Below are 23,941 nucleotides of genomic sequence, written 5' to 3'. Positions count from 1 at the left end.
GTTATAAGGCAAATGTTTATCAGGCAAAGAGGATTCAAGAGAAACCTGAACCTTTCCCCTGTAGCTGAGGAGCACCGACCAAATGCAAAGACTTTGTACTGGTTCTCAAAGACTCTGTACTGCTGTCAGATTCTGGATCTATCCAATAACCTTCATCACAAGGATCTTCCTCCAAAGTATTGCAGATCCATTGCAGGCTTTGTGATCTGCCTCATCTCGGAGGACTGATTGTTCTTGGTACTGAGCAAAACGTATTTGGAAATGTAGCTACTTTGAAGATTCAAACACATTTCACACTGAAAAGGCTGGGAGCTGTGGGAGGAACTGGAGCACAGGGCTAATACAACTTTATTAACTGGGCTGAAAGGATGATGATGGATGCAGCAGTTTCTCTGCAGTGGGAAGTTTTGTGTGATAGTTTCCTTCTTCAGATGCTGTGAGCTGCCATCCTCCACTCTGGGCTGACAAATGCTTGGATCAGTGCAGCAAAGATCCTGTTCTGTGGAACAACAGATACCAACTTCTATATGGCAGAACTCAGGAAATTTTTCACCCTTTCACTGAAGAGATCTGTTTGCTCATTCTGAAGACACAAATAGCTTCCCATAGTGCAGTGGGAGGAGAGGGTAGGGACTCTAGTGGAGACTCTCTAGTTTTACTGCATGACTGTTTTTTATAAACAAGTTGCCTTGTTATTCACAGCCTAAAGACTGATGTCATGGCAATCATCATCATCATGGCCACTCTTCGTGAACGAAGATTTGGGAAAGGTCACTACCCATGTTTGCTACGAGCGCGCTGGTGATACAGGGCTTTGCAAATGCGGGTAAGGCCTTCGAGCCTGTGCAATGGATTTTTTAGGTGAGACACAGCATGCGTTGAACTGAGCCCACCCTTTATTCCTAAGGTTCATCTGCCGGGGCTGAGCGAGCTTGGACGGTGGCAGCGAGGTCCTCAGGACGTAGGTTTGTTTAGAGTGACCTTCTCTTAGATGGATGGCCTTACAGGGCTGATGAGCTCCACCTACCCGGGTTTAGAGTTGTCCTTCTCTTCTATGTGTTCCGGGGCTCCCCCTCACATCTCCCACGATAGCACGAACCTCTGTGTGCTCCGAGGCTTCCACTCTCCTTTCTCACGAGGGCACAAAGCCACGCCGGCGAAGCTCCAACCCTCCTCCCCCCTGCTGGGGGGTGGCCCTGCGCAGGCCCGACGGGGGGACCGGACCCCTGCGCGACCACGCGGGCCCGACGGGGGGGGCCGGCATGTCACAGCAATACAAACCAACATTTTGTTAAACAATTGGAAAAATTTGCCTATGAGGGAGAAAGATAGCTCAGTTCTTTCACAGATTTATTACGTCCTGACTGTATTAGAAAAGACTCATTCATTCTTAGTTATAATTCTTCAGAATGAAAAGAAATGGCTAAGTGGCAAACAGAATGGACACAAAATTTAATAAAGGCTTTTAATGACTGCTTGTAAGTCAGAGCAGGAATGTTTACTCCCTGTTAAGATACTCTTTCTTTTCAAAAATTTTATTTCATTCATTGCCCATGGCTCAAATCCTGACCCCTGCTCCAAACAAGTAATACTTGAACCAAATGGGCACCACCTCCAAAAAGGAAGCTGAGCTTTCCCACATGGTGCACTGCAGCAGTTCATATGCTTCTGGGTTCTTAGTGCCTCCACTGCAGCAAGAGATGAACTGTAGCCCAGATCTGCATCTCCCCTGGATTACTGAAGGTGCACCCACCTCTTTTTTGGCCTGTTAGCAGAGACTTCCACCAAATTACACAGACCTCTTATATACAAGTTCAGTATCACTATATCACCATTGAACGTCAACTCAGGTACAGGCTACCAATCCTATTCACCTTCTATATCCTTTCCCAACCTCTACCAACAACTTTTCTGTCCTGTGGCTGCCATTTACCTGGAATGATGGACCAGAGCCCAACCTTCTGCACTGATACAGTGCAGCCACTTTAGTGAGGAGCTCCAGACACACCGTGCAGCTCTGCTGAGAATGGAATGTCACCATTTCAGAGTGACTTGTGATCCAGCATCTTTCTCTTTTCCATATTCTGAAGGAACACTTGTCCTTTGGCTACCACCACAGTATTTTAGTAAGACCATTGTCTTATTGTGATAGCAAAGCTTACACATATCTCCATCTCCTTTTTTCACAGAATAATAGAAACCTTTCTCAAAAGGTCTGAGACTGCACCAAAATACCACAGATTGCATCAGGATGGACTAGGATGGTGAAGCTTTAGGATATCGTAGCCATTAACCTTCATTTTTTTACTCTACAGGTCCCCAAGATGGCTGTGGGTAGGGAACTGGAGGTCATCTGAAGGTTCAAGTCATCTTCAGAGACAGCCAAGTTAAAAACCCTGAACAAATCTCCAGGCTGCTGTCACCAATCACTAAAGCTTTCTGCTTGCCCACAGATGGCTACAGAGAGAACCACAGTCCCTTGCTCATATTTAACACTGGAGAGCAGAGACTGGAGTCAGTCGTGGCATTTCTTTCATTGCTTAAAAGCCACCCTTAAAAAATCTTATTTTGCTGACTTATACCCCCCTGCTGATGCATAATGCCATCTACCCATCTCTGGCAACACTGCACAACAGCTCCAGCCTGGGAGCGCCATGTTTTGATGCTGAGAATTGATGCCTTGGTTAAATAATTGCAATGAATTTCAGTCTGAGCACTGGAGCTTGTGCCTTTACCTTCACAAAGCAGAAGGTATGTGCTGCCTAAGACTCCAGGGTATACTGGAATCTTAACATCTTAAAAATTAAGTCTTCAAGTTTTTGCCACGAGTAAAAGGTAATTTTTTTTTCTCTTGAAAAAGTTATATAAATAGATCAATAAGATTTGTACAGCCCAACTGAAAACTGACTCAAATCATGAATTTCCCCAGCTGCAATAGGCTTTGTATCAAGTTCATAAACCTCTAAAGCGTTTCTGAGAAACTATATACAGTGTTTCTGTGAGAAATCTTTAATATCTGGCTCAGCTGAAAAGTAAAAATCACATATCACTATTTAGCTCTGAGTCAGATACAGAAAACTCTCCACATACATTTTATTTATTCCAGCAAAGGTCCCAACCTTAAGTGACATTAAAAAGAAAAAACGGTTCTGCTGACATAAGGTTTTCTGGAAAAGAGAGAATTCATATGAGAGTGGCTCCTGTCTTTCTCCCCTATTAATAGTTGATGATGTAGCACACGCATTCCCAGTCACATAAAAGAGTCCTTCAGACTTCAGAGGGCTTCAAAGAGTCTGAGACACACAACCCCCGAGCTTTCTACAGTGAGTTTAACCCTAATTCTCACTCTGACCACACATGTGTTAGAATATATATTCATTCTCATGAAGGCATGTTCCAGTTGAATACTGCCACACGTTAACGAAATAATATCTGTTTCGCTCCATGAAAACCATCCTTTAAAAGTGCCAATTTCTACCCATTTCATTGACCAGTCTATTTTCTGAAGGGTCGTGTGTATCTGAGGGGATGACTTCAAACTGCGGGATAATAACCTCATTTCATCAGAAAATAGGTTTTAAAATTATATTTTGCACCACAGACTTCTCAGGCCAGCAAACATAACAATGAAAATCTAAGAGAATACTCTTTTTAAATGAAGCCACTTAAAAGTTGTGTGCTTGGAATATTCAGAGACAAATTCCATACAATCATTGCTCCCGAAGGATTTGTTAATTAAGTTTTCAACATGACTGATTACAGTGTGAAAGCTTTTCCTCTCTGAAAAGGCAGCTTTGAGGTGAAATCTGCCTTGTGTCCACTCATCATGTGAGCACATGTATCATTTGCTGGTGTTTCCAGTGTGATTAAGAAATGGCCGTTTATAGGCTGCATTTAGAAAATCTAAGCTCAGAATGATCTTTTCTCGAGGTACTTACAAGTAGCTGCCTTTTTAAAAGGGCTTTAGTGACATAACTATGATCTGCAGAGACAAAGCGTTTTGCCAGCTTATGAACAAATAATGCACAAAGCCTAATCTTGAAAAGAGTCATAAATGACTCAATCCTTCCATTCATTTTTTCAAAAATAAAAATAAAAATCCTTTCTAAACCATTATTAGGTCAGAAATGACTACAACTGCAAAAGACAATGTGCCTTTGTTTCTGGCCTATTATATACATTTTTTGTTAGGAACTGACATACTGCCTTAGGCATAAAGCTGCATTTTACTGGTGCCTTGTGACTGAGCAGATGTTCTGTCATTTCACAAAACAATAGCAACATAACAAATTTTAGACACAACTGCCATATATATATGCTTATTCCAAGTGGGACCTCTCCTTTGAGATAACGTTTATGGTTAATTTTCCTCCACATATGCTCTTACCTCCTTTTTAAAAGCATCTGGCAGTTGCTTTTGCTTCTTCTTCTCACATTTATCTGGCGTTCATATATTACAGCATAAATAAGGAAAATAAACTTATTTAGCTTCAATTTTGTCAGACATTCCCTTTGGTTTGTTTTTCCTTGGTCTCTATTTCATAGAAATCATAAAAAAAGCCTGACACATTATCCCCTTCTAGTTTCTTCAGGAAGTAGTGCAACTCCAGGAGGTAGCAGCACCCAGCTCCTAAACCCTTTTATTTAGCTGAAGGAAAGAGATATCCAACCTTCTGCAGCAACCAACATCCCCAGCCTTCCTTCTGCTGTGTTTATTCAGATCCTTACAATAACCTTTGCATGACACATCCTGCTTTGCAAGTCACCTGTACATATTACAATAATTTAACTGAACAGCTATACATAATTTATGTGACACGGTTACGGACTGACAATGGGGTCAGAATTTTATTCATGTCCCTCCTGACTAGACTTTTTCAACTTGGGAACTCGACCAACACTGGTAGATTCCTTTGTTCTGTGTTTTTGGCTCTGGCCTAAGCACCTCACATTTACTCATACTGATATTTGTATTTACTGTCTATGCCAATGCTCCTGGTCTATCTATCTATCTATTTAAAAATAAATATATATACGTGTGTGTGTCTGTGTATATATATATATAAACTGAAGGGGGAAGGCTCTCCTCAAGTGCATGGAAACACAAGTCTTGGACTATGTGAGCCCAAGAAGTGGGGACTGACACCCTCCTTTCGTCCTCTGCCCCACTGTATTTTCACTTGAGCAATTTTCACACAGCAATTTCAAAGTTCTTCTTCCATTTTTCTATGGGGTTTTTTTCAGGTTTTTTTGTTTGTTCCCCCATCGGGTTGCTCAGGTTGCCTGAAGCACTCTCATACATGAAATGGCCCATGCCTAGAACCCTACAACAACCCTCCCAGCTCTGTTAACTGTGCTCTGTATTGGTTGGTGAAGTTGCAGCTGCCCATGGAGACATCTTTTGAATCAACTGCACCTGTTTCTAGTTGAAGGTAAGTTCCAAAGGTGATGCAGAACAATTTCTGGTTGAGGTTATGTTGCAAAGGTACATGTTGTTTTTCATCTTCTGCTTTATTCTAGAAGTCTTTTGTTCAAAGTATCTTAAATTTGACCAACCCTCCCACTTTGTTTCTGAGCATCTTCAGTACGAGCTGTACATCTTTTGGGAAGGTTAGAACTTGCTTTCTGACTTTATCCATCTTTTTCAAGTCAAAGAGCTGAGGGAGTTGGTGTTTTTATTTGTTTTGACTTGCTTTTATTCCCATTAAATCACTAAATTACTGCTTTCAGAAACAGCATCTGTATTCCTACAATGGATTTAGCTTCTTATGATTTCGGTGGAAGTTTCTTGCAACAATTTCTTTCTTTTCTATACATGTCTCCCTCCTAACTTTATAGCCCTAACTTCTCCACACACACTTTCCAATCCTCTGTCCCTGAGGCTTTTTATTTGCATATTTCTGTCTCTACCTGTGATTAGTTTTTGTTCTCCTGGTTTATGCAGATTGACTCATTACCCTCCTCCATATAATTTTATTGCCAGATCACACAACGGATACCTAAAGAATCCACACTTTCACTTATCTTTGAATACTTTTGATTTCTCCTCTGTGTCCTTCCCCTAATCTGGCTGTTTCCTCTGATTTCCTGGATAGTCCAATGCAGATCCACGGTGCACAGCAAAGAAGCTAAAAGCATTTATTTCTCTCTTGGCTGATTACAAATGTAATAGAATTATTTCAGCAGGAATCTAAGATGGTTTTTAGAGATTCACCTTATTAGACTGTGGCATTAATGCATCTACTTTTGATGTTTATGGTTTCTGTTTTTCAGCTGCTTATTAAAGGTGAGCATGTTTCTAGAAGAGTGCCAGCACCAGGAGCAGCTTAATGTTCACTGAATTAAATTACACAAGCTACATACATTCTCATATTTACTGATTATCCTGTGAAGAAGCAACAAGAATGTGCATCCACAGAATCTTATCACTATTAGCAAAAGCTTCACAGTAACAGCTTGGGTAAACTGTCACCCAAAAAGTATTAACTGTGAATGACGTAAAGCGAGCATAAATTAACAAAAAAAAAAGACTTATTCTAGTTAATAATGTGCTTTAACCAAGCACAACAGATGTTTAAAGACAATTAAGAAAATCTGATTTAAATTCAGCAAGCCAGCTGGGGCAAGGAAGCAAATAGACACCTCTCCTTGATGTCTTGTCTTGGTGTTGGGCTGCAACTTTTTGGTATTATGTGATGCACTAAAGAAGATCTTTCTGATCTGGTATCTAGTGAGTCTAACTTAGACACAGACCCTGGGTTAGTCCCTGCCACAGGCAGGAACTTCACCTTTAGACAGCATAGTGCAGTCTTTCCAAAAATAAAATTGCAGGATATGTAGTTTGAAAATAGAGCATATGGCTAAAAAACCTGTTGTGTTACATGAAGACTTTTTGCATCTTCTTAAAGTAAAAAAAAAAAAAAAGATAAACAATTGTAATAAGTTGTAATAAAACTGTAACATAAACATAATTATTGGTGAAGAACAGGCAAGAGTTGCTTACAAAAGACCTTTGACCCATCAAAATAGTTCATTTGTGGGACAGGGTTGCTGAGAGTGTGCGTGTCTGAGTGGTGGATGGCTGCATCTGCAGGACCTGTCTGAATCAATCTGGGAGTAGAGCTGCCTGTGATGTCAATGAGCTGTATGTGGTATTCAAGAGGCCTCTTCCAGACTTCCATCCTGTATCTCTACACTCCACTAGTTTCTAATATTAGAAAATTGATTTGTAAAATCAAAATCACAAACCAGAACCACCCCCATTAGCCATTAGGAGCAGGGTTTTTTTCCCTTGCTTCTCTGATTTCTATATGGGAAAATTGTGTCCACATAGCAAATTATTTCCATTCTTTCTTCTAGGCTAAGAATGAAGCCTCTTAATTGTGCCTGAAGTCAAAATGTGGCTCAAAAAATGTATTAATTATTACTGGGGCTTAATGTGGTTTACAAATGTGCTCTTTAACTCAGAGCTCTGACTCATCAGGGTTTAGATGTCTAATAATAGCCAAGGACTTCTGCCTGATCAGACTTGGGAAGTGTGAAATGAGAAGTGCCTGCAATCAGGAGGCTGGTCACACTCCATCAGCCCTGGAATGGCACCCTTCTGATAGGCTGTGTGTTTTTATGGGTTAAGTGAGTAAACAGTGGCCAATCTGAATTATCTAAGGAACAGAGCCAACCTTTCTCCTTGCTCTGTACTCAGACAGCAATTACCTTTGTTATTTGCTGAGGGAAATGTTCATGACATGCTCCAGTGCATGTTAATTCTGTTTCATGTTCTTGGATAATTATCTGTTTTCAAGCTCTGTGTTGGTGAACATCATTTTCATAGAATGAAAAGTTTGACATTTCATTGGAAAGACTTGAGAACAATCAAAGTCTCTCATTACTTGGTAGTGCTCAACAGACCCAGGCTTTGGATTTGATGTTTCATGTTAAAACATGACAGAAGCAGTGATCTGCTTAGTCTCCTCTGCACTAAAACACAATACGAAATAAAGTCACAGAAAATATGGTAAGAAGATGGATAATGGTGTTTGTCATCCATTTAACATGTACCAGTGTTGGGAGCTAAATCACCAATTATTCACTACACAAGCTAACGAGCTTTAATAACACTGCAACCCAAACCCACATATAAAAATAATCCTACTGTCTCAGAAGCCACCAGACTTCTCTGAAATCTTGAATATCACATTTCTAAATATGTTGCATCATTTAGAAGGTGCCACATACACAGGAAAAGAAAGGAGGGAAAAAGGATCTGAGCCTATGCTGCTATGAATCAGCAAACTGAATTCCACGGAGCTGCTCCAGTTTATTCCACATGAAGGGCCAGCCCAGACTTTTCTCATTTGGGAAAGCGTGGTGGTGTAACGGAACAGACAAATGCACTTCATGTTGCATGAGTCTGACAGAAGAAAAGACACCCTTTCCAGATGTTGCACTCCAATGGTTTCACAGTAACATCTGAGGACATGACTGAATGCTTTTGCTAAGTCACTTTTATTTAGAAAGGGAAGAAGAAAGAAGAAAAGATACTTCTGCAAGCAGCAGCTGCCACTGGAGCTTTTTTCCTATGGCTTTTCCTATGGCTTTTCTTTTCATTGGTGGCTTCCATGGAGGGTTCTCTGCCATCACAAAGATTGAGTTCACAATAATGTATTTTTATCACTGAGTCTCGCTCCTCACTGAACTCAGGATCTGCTAAATTTGATTAAAAATGGCTAAAGGGTAAAAAAGTTACAGAGGGAGTGGCAAGGCTGAGAGACAGGGACACAGCAGAGCACATTATATAAACTGTGTTTGCTTATGAAACCAGGTTAAAATGCAACGTAAGGGCAAACAATCAACTGTCCTTGGCAGATCACCAGTAAAATTTCTGGAGAGCAGGAGGAGTTCTTTGTCTGACGGCAGCTTTGCTTTTCCCCTTCAAAGGTTTAAATTCTGTTCAGGCTCGGAACAGGCACAGTAAGTGGAAAAAGGTCATTGCATCGGTTTTCCTGGACTATCATCTGCTCTTACTGCCTTCTTGAGAGCCACTAACAAGATAATCTGATCACAAAGATCAAAAGCTCTCTCATGGTGCACAAGGGATATTGATAACCACATTCTCCTGTGCTGTATATCCCTATAACTCAGAGCTAGGAACTGGCCCACATTTACCAGAGATGTAAAATGGCTTTGAAATGTCTTTCTCTCTCATTCACACTATATAAAGGAACTGATATTTCCAGGGAGAGGACAGGAATGTTCAGAACAGGGCTCTACACTTGTGCTACCAGCACTTTACTGCAGAGTTCATTTAAGCCATTTCAGCACATACATGCAACAGTCATTTATCCTGATGTTTTACATTTTACACTTATTATTTCCGAATGTATTCTCTATAAGTGACAACGTTCCCACCTAATCAATTAGAATAATTTTCACTGAAGTATCTTCTGAGATTTCTGAAGTTTCTCCATTCCATTCTTCATGTCACAAAGAATTTAATTTTTTATTTAATTAAAACAATCATCCTATTTTCTCCAATGACGAGTTTAAATTAGATTCTACTCTTATACAGCTCTGTAGACCTTACCTAAATTTAAAGCAGTGTTCAAAAAGAGCAAAGAAAAGATGTCAGCTCTACTAAAGACAGGAGAGGGCTCTGGACTGGAGCTGGCTTCTGTTATTATAAAGACCTAGTTTGGAATAGGTGAACACCCAGCAAAATAACCTGAGTGCTACCACTGTAAGAGAATCAGTGCAAAACAAAACATTCTACTGTTACTGTTTTCCCCCTTCTCAGCAAGATGCTCCCCATTTCATTTGTATTTAATCCTTCTTGCCAGTTCCTCTTCATTGCTTGTTTGTGACCCGCCCCTCTTGTTTTTGCCTTCTCATGGAACAGCATCCTCTTTCCTGCCTAAATGTGATCATCCATTCAGCTGAGCATGAGGATTCTTGGTCACTTCTGCTTGAATGTATTATTAAATGTTACATGTGGAAGCTGTTCTTCCACTGGAGGCCAGTCCCTCCTGGACCCCAGCAGCTCTGCCCAACAGATTTACACTGAAGACCTGTGAGGACCATTTAATCATCTCCCCTGTTTCTCTTCCCTGCCTGAGACTTCTGAAGAATGAGGCTTGCCTGCTCTTTCATTCTACTCTCTCACAGCTTTTGTACCACTGTAAATCTTCCTTTATGCAGGGATTCTCAGTGGAAACAAGGAGGAATCAACCCCACTGACCATCAGTAAGTTTCCCTACCATCCAGGAACTCCTAGATGAGCTTGTCAGCAATACAGCGCTCTAGAGGAGCAATGTGGACTGGAAAAGCTCAGGCATTTTCATGGACAGGTATGTTATTCAGGGACCACTAAGATGTCGCCAGGAAAGCTCATATTCTGCTTGTAAAGCATCCCATGTGCGCTGCCTGCCCTGGCTCTCTGCTGGCTCTGGTCTCCTGTGAGTGAGCTATGATTAGTACTAAGTGCTGGCATTTTGTACCCATGTCCTGCTTTGCTCCCACTTAATCATGGCCTGAGACAGCAGCAAGTACCAGTAAACACACACACGGATAAGCTGTTGCTTTAAAACAATAAGCTAAGGGTGAGAGGGAAGGATTTTAGAACTGACAGCACACACTGCACCCATCAGCATTCTTTCTTGATGAGGCGCTACCACCGCAGTGAAGAACACGTTGTGGCATGTCTCACTTCCACAGCAGCTCAGAACAGCCTCTCTCCCTGTGCATCCAACCCCACACGGGTTCTCACACGCAGCTCTGGGAGGTATGACTATTTGGGATGACAAAGGATGAGCCAAGCAAATAAAGGCAGACTCCCGTGCCCTTGTCTTCTCATTCGATGCCTGAGCAATCACATTACATAGCCTTGATTTTGCCTTGGGCGTTCTCCTAACCATGAAGTTGGTTAGGAGAAGGCAGAGATGGCATGAAGAGACTGTGAAGCATTTACCCTTCTGGCATTGTGGCTTCCTCTCCCTCCCTAGGGCTTAGGCATGGCTGTGCTGAGCCCTGAGTGCTGGCTGCTCTGGCAGCAGCCACAGACACCAGTGCTGGCTGTAAGTGAACTGGAAAGGAACAGGAGTCCCTAAAGAACCCCCGTCATGACTACTATATCTAGGGGAGTTGTTTGGTCTGGGTCTTTTAAGTATTTCTGAGGTAATACAGCTATATTTAGCTGCTGAAACATAACATGAAGTATAGCAAGAACTCCGCTGTGCATTTGGTCATCTGATCCTAATTAGGCATGAAAAAGAAGGAATCTATCTTTAGTTTAACTTCAAAGCCAAGGCCATGCTTCTTACTGTCAGGCAGGTAGGACTCGCAGTGATAGGCTGTGATTACAACTGCGGGGGCACACACCCGGTGGGAAATCTAAGGCAGCTGGAAAGGCTCAGCAGCACTAATGCTCCCTCTCTCTCTTTTCTCTGGCGGGTGTGTAAGCTGTGGGGCAGGCTAGAGCTATTCATCCCCATTACTTGACGTCCTGAATGACTGCAAAATTAAAGTCTGCTCACCAATTTCAGTCAAGGTCATCTCAAAAAAATCCCCCTCCTCAGCCTCAAGCCCTCCCCGTGCTGCCACAGGGCTGAACATGGCCACCAGCACACACAGGTACGCAGAGACAGCGGTGCTACAAGGCTGTTTATGTAGGAAAGTGGGCAAAAAGCCACTGTGAAAATCATGTTTAGATCTACCTCCACCAGCTCTGCTGAGCTCTATGTCACCTTCCCCACAGCTTTACCTGGGCTCCTGTACGACTGCAAGCTCTGCAGGGACTGCCTAGTCTTTTGGATTTACTACTGGCACAGAGGGCTGTTCTTAGTTGGCCCCTTATTCCTTCTGCAATAAACATGATTCATCATAATAATTAAAAGGATATCCCCCTGCTTTTGGTTCTTTTATTGCTGTACAGATGGTGTTTTTTTACTGTTTTCTTTTCTATGCTGGGTTTTTCTTTTGAGTCTGATCTCACCTTGTCCCCAGTGCAGTGTGTGTATACATCAGACAAATAAGGGCAATTTTAATAAAGGGAATGGTGCTTAATTGTGCCCATTTTTATACATCGTGTTTCCTCTCACCCCCGACTCGTTATTCTCCAGGTAAGTTATATCACAACAACACATATTGCAAATCTTACTGTGACTATTTAAATAGATGGTATCCTAATTCTTGTTCTCTTCAGCTGGTTTTTGTTAAAAGAGATGGCAATGTGGAACCATAATAAAGGACCTTCTTGTCAAATTTTATCTTCAAGGAGGCTTGGATTAATATGAAGCACAACAGCTGAGGTATCTGTGTTTTGAAGGGCTTGAGAGACTTTTTAATTGTCACAATCTGTTGTGCCTCTCAGATCTCTTTGTGAAGATGTTCAGCACGGTGTGTGTTTTGCTGATGAGCCATTCTTTATCTTGTAACAAAGAAATGTTTTGTCTTCCGCCAGGCATTAGAGTCACTGATATTTAAATTTTTAAGAATGAGAAATGAAAGAATACTAACAAAAGAATGAAAAAAGCTATGACAACAGTTGTTAAAACATCATAAGGTGGTGTTTTACTATTTTATTATTATGTTTTGTTTATCTCTCTTCTGTTCCTGCGCCAGGAGCCCGGGAGTTTTCTTTCAACAGATTTTCTAGTCTAATAGTTTCTAGAAAAAGGCAGTTTATTACCTCCAAAAAACCTGTGTTCCTATGGGCTATGTCCATATGTTTTATATATTCTTTCTTTGGATCTACAGTGGATGTTTTACATTAGTGGCCTCTTTCAAAAGTTCCCATCTTTAAGATGCCTCTACATGATATTGATACAGTGGAATATGCAGCAATAATTGATTAGTCCCCCTGATTCTTGTTAGTATTCTATCTAAAATGAGAATTTATCTCCCAACGCAGATGGAACTACCTTCGGAGCAGAAAACCTTCATAGATGTTTATTTTTTATTAATAATAAATCATACCTGTGTTATCTCTGCAGTAATCTAACACTTAAAATAAACAGCCCGTGCAGAGCAGACCAGGTCACTGTTCACTTGGCCTTACTGCTTGTAAGGAAGGGGTAACTGACTGAAGCAACCATATTTTGTTATAATTTTCAGGAAATCTCCCTTCTCCCTGTTATACTTCTCCCACACCCTTCTCGTGAGTAATATACACCCTTGATATACACTCTAGGGCTTCTCCTCAGACATGCACCCCACCTCTGCTCAGCTTTCCCAGGCTCATGTCTCTATTCTCCCCTCACACCACTCTGGGGTTATTTCTTCCCCTTCACCTGATCTCACACAGACACTTTATTCTACACCCTCTCCCTGCCTGCAAAGCCTCCATCACTCCACTCTGCTTCTCACATCTACTGCAAGTCCCTTTATTCAGCTATGAAACAGTGGAAGTACTTGGGGTGCTGATCTGGAGTTGCTGCCTTTGTTAACTTTTTTTGTACTACAACTCCCTTTGTATATCATCTTTTAAACTGTGGTGTTCCTGATACTGGGAGCATGAATTAATCTCGTTTAACTCTTTGGAAGTTAGTGCAGCTTGCAAGATCAGAACCAAAACACTCGCAGGCTACACATTTTCACAGATCATATTTGTAGAGAAATTCTTAATTTCTCGTTTAAGTGCCAGAACTGCCAATGTAAGGTGAGGAATAATGATCTACCTCTAGAATGGCGTTTAATATTTAATAGTCCATGATCACTATTTAATTTGGACCAATCCCATACTGTATGTTGTAGAGGTCCCTCTCTACTGTTCCACATCTGTTAAATATTTTAGATATTTCAGCTTTATATTTATGTAGTTGAGGTGGAGTATAATAAAGTCTGTTAAAATCAAGAGTGTATGAGGTTATATTGGGTATTCTGAGAAAGACAGATTTAGCAAGCTTAATGGAAACCATTCACTCCTCTATTGAGACGTCAGATTTGTTTCTCACAGTTTAGCACATTATGTTTAACTCAGTTCTTTCCATCAAAGGCAACTGATGTTTTCTAGCAACGCATTCCGGCATGGTTTCCTTCTTAGCTTCAATTTCTCCAGAATAAATTAATACTACAGACAGAGGCCTGCATGTGAAAAAGATTATTCCGTATGCAAAATGACGTATCTATAAAAATGTAAAGTAGCACAACTTACTGTCTACATATACTGGAATCCTCGTAACTTCCTTCTGGGATTCTTGTTAACATTTGGGAAACACATTTCCATTATGGCTCACAACTAATATGGTTTTTCTAACCCTTTAATCAGCCAGGAATGTCAGGCTGGTTAACACCACAGCAATACGTCAGTTAATGTTCCACCTCATTTTCAGCAAACAGTTCCACAAAGCTTGAATATCATTAGGTGGACAGAGCACTGCAGATGTGTCTCTGCCGTCCACAGTTCTCCACTGTCAGTAGTTTTGATAAAATTGAAGCTTTCATCCTCAAGAGAGACTCCTACCCTCAAGCAGGAAACCAAAGGCCAAGATCCTTAATTATATGCCAGGCAGGTTTAGATGGGCGAAGACAGCAGTATTCTCAGATGATGTTCTCATGGTTACAATTGTGGACACTACAGTCTTGGAAGCAACTGAGAAATGAAGACCCGACCAATAAAATGTGGTAACATCCCACTGTCATTCCTCACTAGCAAGCTTTAAAGCCATCTCGCTAGGCAGTGACACTGCTGCGCTCTAGGCAAGGCCTAATGATTAAACTGGATGACATAAACTTGGAATCTGAGCTGTGCTATAGCAAATATCGTGCACAGACAGCTTGGGGGGGGAGCAAGAACCCACTAAAAAGAGACAGACATCTACTATTTCCTATCATTTACGTTCTTAATCTTTAAACCAAACTTCTGCTTTATTTATTTGGGCAATTAAACAGATTATTTCAGGGGCTATGCACAGCTCTTGGAGGATTTAGTCAAGCTCTTAAGCAATTCTGAAACGCGTTGTGCATACTTGTCTAAAAACACGCCGCAGTCATATAGAACGGACAGGTAAGAGAGTTAATCAGGAAACAAAAAAGCCAACGTTAAGGAGGAAATGCTCTCAGGGGAAAATAACACAAGGCAAAAGACACGTTATGGCTCACTGAATTACCTACACAAGCATTTGCTTTCTTATTGCAGCATTAATCTTTGCTCCTGTGGAACAGGAGTTGGCAGCATTAATCCTTTCAGTGCTGCAGGACACCAGTGGCTTCTGCCCCCAGGCATGCGACAGCAGCAGGATTCCTGCACTTTGTGCAGGTCCAGCATGTCTCTGGCATAGAGAAGAGGATTTATTTCCTTTTCTCTTACAGGTACCATGTCATGCAATTCAGAGAAATTCACTTGGACCTATTGCCCATGTTCCAAAATTTCCTCTCTTCTCTCCTTCCTTCCCACCAGCCCAGGACCATGCCAGCTAACCTTGGTGATGGCCCAGTCCACCTTTAGCACCACAGTCCAGGCCCTTGTATGCTGCTCCCATTCACATCAAGGTTTACAAGGCACTCTTTACCCCCCTGTGCTACTGCAGAAGGAAGGGTTGGATCAAGGAAACATGGAATTACATAGGCACACTTGCAAAATACCTCCCTGACACAAGCCCCCACACTACCTGGCAGTGCAAGGCACCTTGGCAGGACTAGGTTTTGGTTCCAAGTAGAGAATAAAAAAATATTTTGAATCTTGGAAGTGTCGAGCACAAAAAGGAAATAAACAACATCCGCTCTTCATAAAATAATAAACACCCAAATTTTCGAGCTAGAGGCTTATTGAACGCAAAGCACTGCCCCACAGAACATGACCTTTCAAAAGAGAACTGTCACCTCTTGATTTATACTTGCAATATGTATTCCCTGCATGAATTTCAAAGTGTATGATAATGTACTACAAGTCCTCAGAGCCAGAGTGAACTGCTGGATACCTGGCTCAGAATCAAAATGATCAGCATGCCATAAAAATGGCCATAGAGCTTCAGACAGGAGTTCATCCAGCCCAGTATCCCGCACCTCGCAGTGCCACAAACCTGACAGTGCTCCTTGTCCCTTCAGGCAAAGTGCACTCCCAGTGACAAAGGGCAAAGCACTTCACTCAATCCTTGTGTCCAGCAGCAGGAGCTAAATTGTAGCACGGTGGTGAGTGTTGTGGGACACGGGATAGACCAGGAGGTGTAACAGAGCTTCAGAGGGCTCTGGCTGGGGGCTAGGGAGCTCAGCGGGTTTCCAGAGAGATGGATGACAGCAGGATTTCAGGAGCCCGTGGCTGGAGTGTCTCTTCCCCCTCATTAACCTACTGCTCTCCCCGCAATCAGGTCTGTCCTTCCCACTGTGGACTCTTAAGACCAGGATGGACTTGACACACTGGGCAGAGCTGAAGACCACGAGGGACTGCAGGTTGGAGTCTGACATCTCTGATACGTTTTCTGAATAATATGGCTCTCAGAATCCTACAGGTGAATATGTGCACCTGTGTCTGTCACATTGTACTGCTGCATCCCTGCGCATCCACGGGGACACTACTCCGAGTGGGAAGCTGTGGCCAAGCGCAGAGCTCCAGGTGGGCTGGGATGCAAGGCCAGCTGGATGTACCTGCACCAGGGACAGCCTGTGGGAGCAGCACCCACTGCCATCAGCACGTGGATATCCACGTCCTGAACACACTGTGTTCCTCCTACAGGGTTCTTTACAGGCTTTAAGCCTCGTGGCTTCATATTTGGTCCTGCTGACCCTGCCAAGAGCCCCCACTAAGGAGATGTCAGCACACACTGGGACCAAGAGAGTGCCTTGGATGTGCCCAAGTCCTGCTCACAGAGAACACAGTTGGGAGCTGGGAGGAAATGCAAAGAAAACTGTCCATTTGTAATCCTTGATAGTTCCCATTAAATAAAACCACGGGCACAGAGGAAATGCCTGACTGATAGTGTAAGCACTCATGTAAATGTGTGCAGCCTGGCAGGCTGATTTTCATCACTCAGGCTGGCTATAGTCTTTGAAGATATGTCACTTCCCTGGATGCATGCAGCTGTGTGCTTGAAGCTCACACTAGTTAGACAAAATGATTTGTTCATGATCTTAATGTTTAGCCCTTTCATGGGAAAAAATTCCACCACTTCAAGCTTTTGTGAATCTGAAAGGCTTATTCAGTTTTTAGGGATCTGCCTTAGCCTTTTTATTACACTTATTTATTTGAAGCCTGCACAGGCAAATGTGATGAATGAAAGAGAGAGAGGGTGGAAGAGAAAGCACATAAATATCACATTGTGTATAGTTGTGCCAATTACCACGCAACACTCCTCAACCAATTGAGAAGATTTAATATTTTTGATATGTTTTTACCTTCTTGTTGCTTTCCTCTGTCCTTATTATTAATTAATCTATTCAATCACAAGAAATTTTATTTTTAGGTGCTGATCTTGATGTTTTTGGCTACACAGAGCAGTAGTTACGCTGTAGTTGTGTAGCTTCAAGAAACCAATGCCCTGATCCAAGAAAACCAAAGCACTGGATTCCAGAGCTGGAGGGATATTCACTTTGTGCAAGGCTGTTATGCAAAGATGTTGAATTACTTACCCTTGCCTCTATTGTGCATATTTTTACAATTTTAACCCCCTGCATATACACATGGCTGATTTCCTTCCTTGCATCTCAACTAATAAACAGGAATTTTAGTAGTGAGGTGGTGTTATTTCAGCAGTGTCACCAGTGCCAACCCCACCCTGGGAAAGGTGGTTGTGATGTCTCTCAGTGAGGCAAGTAAAGCACAAAACATCCCATCAATTTAGTTGATTCTCTGTTTGACTCACTCTGACATAAAAATGTGGGGCTTCATTCTTTCTGAAGTGATAGATTAAGATGGAAGCAAGACTTAGTGCAACTCCTCCTTTTCTGATATGAATTCAGCTACACTGTTTCATTGAGAGGATCTATCTCTACACATCTACAAACCTGCTGGTGCCCCATATGATAAAAAAGTATTTTTAGAGTAATCCTTGCAAAAAAAAAAAATCTGAAGGAATCATTTAATAAAGAATGATAATTCTTTCAGAGCTCTTAAAACCAACCTATTCCAGAGTAAAGATATCCATTCAATGTTTTGCTGAATTTCACGTTTTGTTCAGGATAATCTCTATATACAGCAACAACCATTTCCTTTAATTCTGTATTTTCCAGAGGACTGCTCTATCAAGGAGTGTGAAATTTGGGCCTGAAAGCATTGACTATTTTTTGAAGCTAACCCTAAGCCTCTGAGCTACTAAATTATTTCTTAAGCAGAACCAGCACACTCTTCATTTAAGACTGTTCAGCATCCTCTTGATTACGGTTTGTCGTTACTTAAACTGCTAGGAAAGTTCAGCCACTCAGTAAGTTTTACACTGATCGTATCTTGCCAGTAAAATTTTAACTATGACACAGTTAAAGAGACATCTTTCATAGCCGCTGACTGAATATTAATATGATTTTTTATTTCCACAAGACTCCATTAGAATGTAACTAAACATTAAAAATGAGCACTAGATTTGGTGATGCTTATTCCCCCATTGCCTATCATTATGTGACTTCTGACTCCTGTTTCTCTTTATCCCATTTGAGGCCCTATCCATCTGATTTATGGAGCAAGCTGTGGCAGGAAGTGGAAAGGAATTCTAAATCAGCACTCATCCGTCAGACTTCAATGCTAAGTGCAGAATACAGTATTAAAGCAAGACTGAAAGCCTTCTTCCTTCTCCTTGTAGAAAATACCTCCTTGCTAAGGACCCCGTGGAACAGCAGAGGTAATGGGATAAGTGGTTACGAATTTTCCAATACTCAGCTGCTCTGCACCTGTGTGCTGTCAGCCAGGGACAAGGAGAAGGCAGGTTCAAACATGCAGAGTACAGTCAAGTTTATGACTTAATTGCACTGAGAACGAGCACTTTTAGGCTGGATCAATGGGTGCTGAGAGGAGCGTTTCTACATCTCAGAGCTTACTACACCAATTTGTAATTATCCTGCAAACTGTCCACTTACTTCACTGTCCTGTAAGATGATGCCTTTTCCAAGAGACATTAAGGGGTTTCATTTCTGCTGCTCAGCTTTCTTTTCCATCTTAAACTTCATGCTATCTGACATATGGTGCTTATGCTATGTGCATTGTTGAATTACTGCTTCAAAAAAAGATACAAGCCTATTTTAATTAGATTTATGGGAAATCTTCCCCAGGCAAATTCTTCCCAATTGCAATTACTGAACACACCTGAGATAAAGGGATGGCAGCAGAAGGAATTCTCTTTCTTTCAACATGAAATACAGTTTATTGGGTTATCTTCATTATCAAAACAGGTAATAATACTTTCAAAAGAAGCAAAGTGGCTCATCTTTATGAATCATTAACTGTTTATCCATAAATATGCACAAAGCTGCAAGAAGTAAAGGCAATGAGGTTTCCTGCCCTACAGAGTGTACAAAATTATACTACAGACAAACTTGTTGCAGCAGCAAAGCACTTGGGAACACGTACAACCTGAACTATGCATGCAGAATGAGCAAGGATTCAAAATCACCAGAGCAAAATTTTTCTAAGGTCTTTGAAGACAAGCAGATGCCTCTGAACTTGGGGTCCTAAGCCCTGGGTATGTATAAGCTACCTCTCTTTGGGATAAATCCAAGGCACCTACAGCAGGGCTAGGAGCAGCAATCCTTTGTGAACCTGCCTCTTCCCACCCAGCTGACACTCCTTCCCTCTTCTGCCCAGCGCACATTTTGGGAGGCACAACCCCTGGCCCCGCCTATGCAGGTGGCTGCTCTCACAGGCATGAGAGCAGGGCATGTGGGAGTCATGGGAGAAGATGGGATCAGGTAGTAGGAGAAAGCACGTGAAGCAAAGGCCTTCTGCTCTCTTCATCTCTCTGAGTCAGAATTGAGTAACCCCCACATCACCATAAAAAGTTCCTCCAAAACAAGCCAGACTCTGAAAAGAAACCCACCCAAAGGGTCAGATGGGTGAAATCAGGCTACAGATGGACATTAGTGCTTGGTGACTTCGGGAGGCCCCTGCAGTGGCTTTGGAAGGCTTACAAGGAGAAGCTGTTGTTTTTATCACTGTCTGCAGAAATGAATTTTTTTTGCATTTCTTCATGCAAAAAGCTGCTCCGCTAAAACGGAACAGCTGATGAGGAGTAACCCCCTCAAATTGTGTTAACACCTGGTCCATTTAGCTCCTGCTTTGAATGAGATTTTAGAGTTGAATTCTGAGGGAGGCTGGAATGGAAATGCTGACACCCTCTTCCTACGGAGATACTGCTGTAAAAGGTACAGCAGTTTCACATTTGGGATGTGAGCTAAATGGGAAGTCATTTGTTGTCACTAATATAAACCACATTTATCAGCACAAAAGTTATCTTACATTTTTGGACAGGCAATAAGAGTGTTTAAATTTAACAAAATGCTGGCGTGTGACCTTAATGCATACTAAGCAGTCAGGACTAGAAACGCAGATCCATGGCCACAACTGCTTTTTTTTTTTAGGTAAAATTCTGTGATATCTATGTTAGAACACCATAAATTTAATTTTTTTCAAAAAATAATACATGTTAATTGTGTCAGATAAAGATGTCACCTGTACACCAACCTGAACAGAATACTTCAATGAAGCTGCAACAAACAGAACAACAAAAATCTGCAGCAAACAACAAAACCCCAAATGAAGAATGAGATGATCTTTAAGGTCCCCTTCAACCCAAACCATTCTATGATAAGAGTATCTGTATTACAAATCATCAGGATATTAAACAAATCTGACAGAACAAGGACCCTTGAATTCGGTATCTAAGACAGGGTGAGCTATGTAATACCATACAGGACCTAATGAAGGATGAACTCTCTCTACAAATAAATATTCGTAAGTATCTATATATGAGCTGCATGTGAGCTTCTTATGTGGAACTTTGGAGCATCTCACGCTCATTAGCAATATTAAATCCCTGGAAAAACCAATTGAAATAAAAAATACTCCTTTCTTTTCAAACAGCGTTTTAAAATGTTTCCAGGGACATGCAATTACCCTAGCTGGGAACGGAATGAAAACTAAATAGAAACACGTGTAATCATTCTTCTAATGATGTTCTAATTTACTAGATGGATAAGCTCAACATCCATACCATGTAGAGGAGATCAGTCTAGCTCCTTGCTGCTATGGAAGTCCTGCCACAATCTTCTCAATCCAGCACAACCAGCAGTGCTTGACAAGGCATTAATGAAATCCTGGCTTCTCCCTTGTGCTCCCTGGGTTCCTCCACACACCACACTATGTGGCCACTGCAGTGCTCTCCAGTGGGCAGCAAGTGTATCCCCAAAGGATGTATCATCTGAGATCTTGAAATCTGGTGTGAGCACTGTTCTGTCCCACACAGAAGGTAAAAGTTTCTTGGAGATTCTTCAGCTTAGGAGAGATGGTTATAAGGGTCTCTTTCCGTGCTCACTATTTTCACATTTGTGACTTTTTTCCACACTACTGACTGCTGTATTTCTTCTTCTAACTGCGATGTTTGTCCTACCCCCTGACTCCTTTTTTCCTTTACAAATCCTTCCTTTTTTACATATAAAATATATATGTAACTTCTGCCTTTAAAATGTTCTTCGGACACTTAACTGAAGATACACAAAACAGACACAGCAATACAATGTACCAAATGTTACCGTGGTCAAATGGTCCCCTGGAGCAAGTATTAGCTTGGTTTTGCCTCAGTCAGTATTTAACTCTTAGCTCAATAAATCTTGATGCACTCCTTAATCCAAGTCAATATCCATTTAAAATTTCATGATCAAGCTAACCAGGGAGCACCAAACAGATCTGCCTCCCTGTGCTCTGGGAAATGAACAGGAGCTGCAATACAGCCTGGACCTGAGGATGCTCCCCCAGCCTGTTCTTGGGAAGATTCACCCCTGCTACCTCATTGCTTTTACTGGCAGCCACCCCTCCTCCCCTCCTCTCTGCAGGTCACTCTGGCCTCTCCCCAGTAGGAAGCAGATGACATATCTTCATCTTCTTCATATGCTTGGCTCTTTCTGCATATGTGTTCTCTCTGTTCTGAGTGCTCCAAACATTCAGCCTTTGGTTTAGCTGAACAAAGTGCAGTCTCTGGAAGTTTAGACCTACGATCCTGATGGCAGAGCCGCTCCCACTGCTGGAAGCCATGGTGTCATTTGAAGATGGATTACTTCTCTCAAGTTCATCTTCACCTAATATTAGCTGTGGCTTCCAGCTCCACAGGGTTCAGGGGTCATGACTTTTCTTGGGTTGTTTAAGGAGTAAAAGAAAGCAAAGGCCTTTATTCCTTGTCACTCTGCTTTGCCTAGTTGTCCTGCAGAGATGGGGGAATCACCTTTTTGGTATTCTCTACTGCCAGTCACTGGCAAAGGAAGGCACTGGAGCAGTGGGAGGAAGTGTCTGGGCTTTGTCTGTCCCCCATACCCTCCCTTGTTCCTGAGAAGAATAACTGGGTATATGCAGGGAGAGAATAAATTTGCTCTAAAAGGAGGGGAAATAACTGCCTCAAAGCAAGGGAATGGTGCTTCACTGTCAGTGTGTCCTGTAGTTTAGGTGTTCAAAACATGACTGGTATTACAGTCTGTCTCAGGCGATGGCACAGCTCCATCACTGCAGTGGCTTCACCTCTCACTGATTCCTGTGAGGTTTTTCCTGATAATGCACCTATTAGATAAGGGACCTGAGAGCCAGAAAGCAGGTAATTTGTCCCAGCACAGCAGTGGTGGTAAGACTGAACCCAATTTTCTGAAATACAAAATTCTGTCATTCTCATTACAGTGCTTCCAACCAAAACTGACCGGCTAATTTGATTTTTGGAATGCTTATAGGGAACTCCACTCATTAGCCAGCTGAGCGAGCACAAGTTAAACAAGAATGCTGACATCCAGGACCACACTACCACTGTTCACATTCTCTCTACATTTTCAGTTTAGGAATTACATCCCAAAGGTTTGTGCATCATAAAACAAAAACAACAGAAACCAAAACCAAAACAAACAAAAACAACCCCCCCCCCAAAATTATTAGGAAAAAAAAAGGACAAAATCAACCCAGCAATATACACTACTTGCAGGACTAAAAGCAGCACCAACACGTGTGTCAAGTGAGCCAGCCAGCCTGCTCTGAGCAATCTGCACGAGGTGGGAGCAACCTGCACCAGCCGTTCAGGACACGCTGTACTGGACCCAGCTGGTATCACCAGCGTGAGTCAGGGAGGCTTCAGAGCCCCGTGAGCAATGCTGACAGCTCAGGGAGTCAGAGCACAGTGACACATTTCTCACACTCCCTCCTGGCAGGGACTGCCCAGGGTTGGGCAGTGATGCAGTGGGACACAGGGCAATGCCAGCGGGTTCGTTGGCTTGGTGGGTTTCCCAGAGGAAGCCCTGTAGCCCCAGCTGCTGCTGGGACTGAGAGCAGGCTACAGCCTCCTGCTTCTCATTACTGTGCTTGCCATGCATTACTGCTCCTTAGGAAACTTCTAATTTCAGATCATAACTTTGTAGATCAGGCTCCTTCCTAGTTATGTATTGATCCTTCTGAACCCAGAAGCCCCCAGGGATGTTTTGAATTGCACCACTTTGTATTAGTGGCAAAGGTCTGTGCTCCTCTTACTGGGTGTGATTGTGCCTGCACAAGTTGTGGGGTAGGTGGTAATAAGCAGCTTTACGATTTATTTTGGGGTGATAGTCTGAACTTGTAAGCTTCTAGGAAAAGCAGAATTGTTTAAAATTTAATTTCTTTTTTTATGTTACTGCTTCAAGTTTTGGCATTCAGAAACCTTAGATGCAGGGTAACAAAATGAGAACTCAATTAAATCAGTGCTCCCAAAGTTGTGTCTATAGCACTGGCTCTCCTCCTGATCTCCAGATGAAATAAAACAGATGTGAGGGGAAATGAATGGAGCAGCCAAAGTAAACGGTGTGACTTGGT

General features: G+C 42.1%; 1 protein-coding gene across 6 annotated transcripts in view; it reads right to left on the bottom strand.

Annotated features, from left to right (window-relative positions):
- Positions 1 to 23,941, bottom strand: part of LOC113969039 (glypican-5-like) — a 395,727-nt gene that overhangs the window by 96,501 nt on the left and 275,285 nt on the right. The gene's annotated exons all lie outside the window — the stretch shown is intronic.

This window comes from Neopelma chrysocephalum, unplaced genomic scaffold, assembly GCF_003984885.1.
Source record: "Neopelma chrysocephalum unplaced genomic scaffold, ASM398488v2 Primary Assembly neopelma1_70, whole genome shotgun sequence".
In the NCBI taxonomy this organism is placed as follows: Eukaryota; Metazoa; Chordata; class Aves; order Passeriformes; family Pipridae; genus Neopelma; species Neopelma chrysocephalum.
This window is presented reverse-complemented; position numbering and strand designations above follow the sequence as displayed.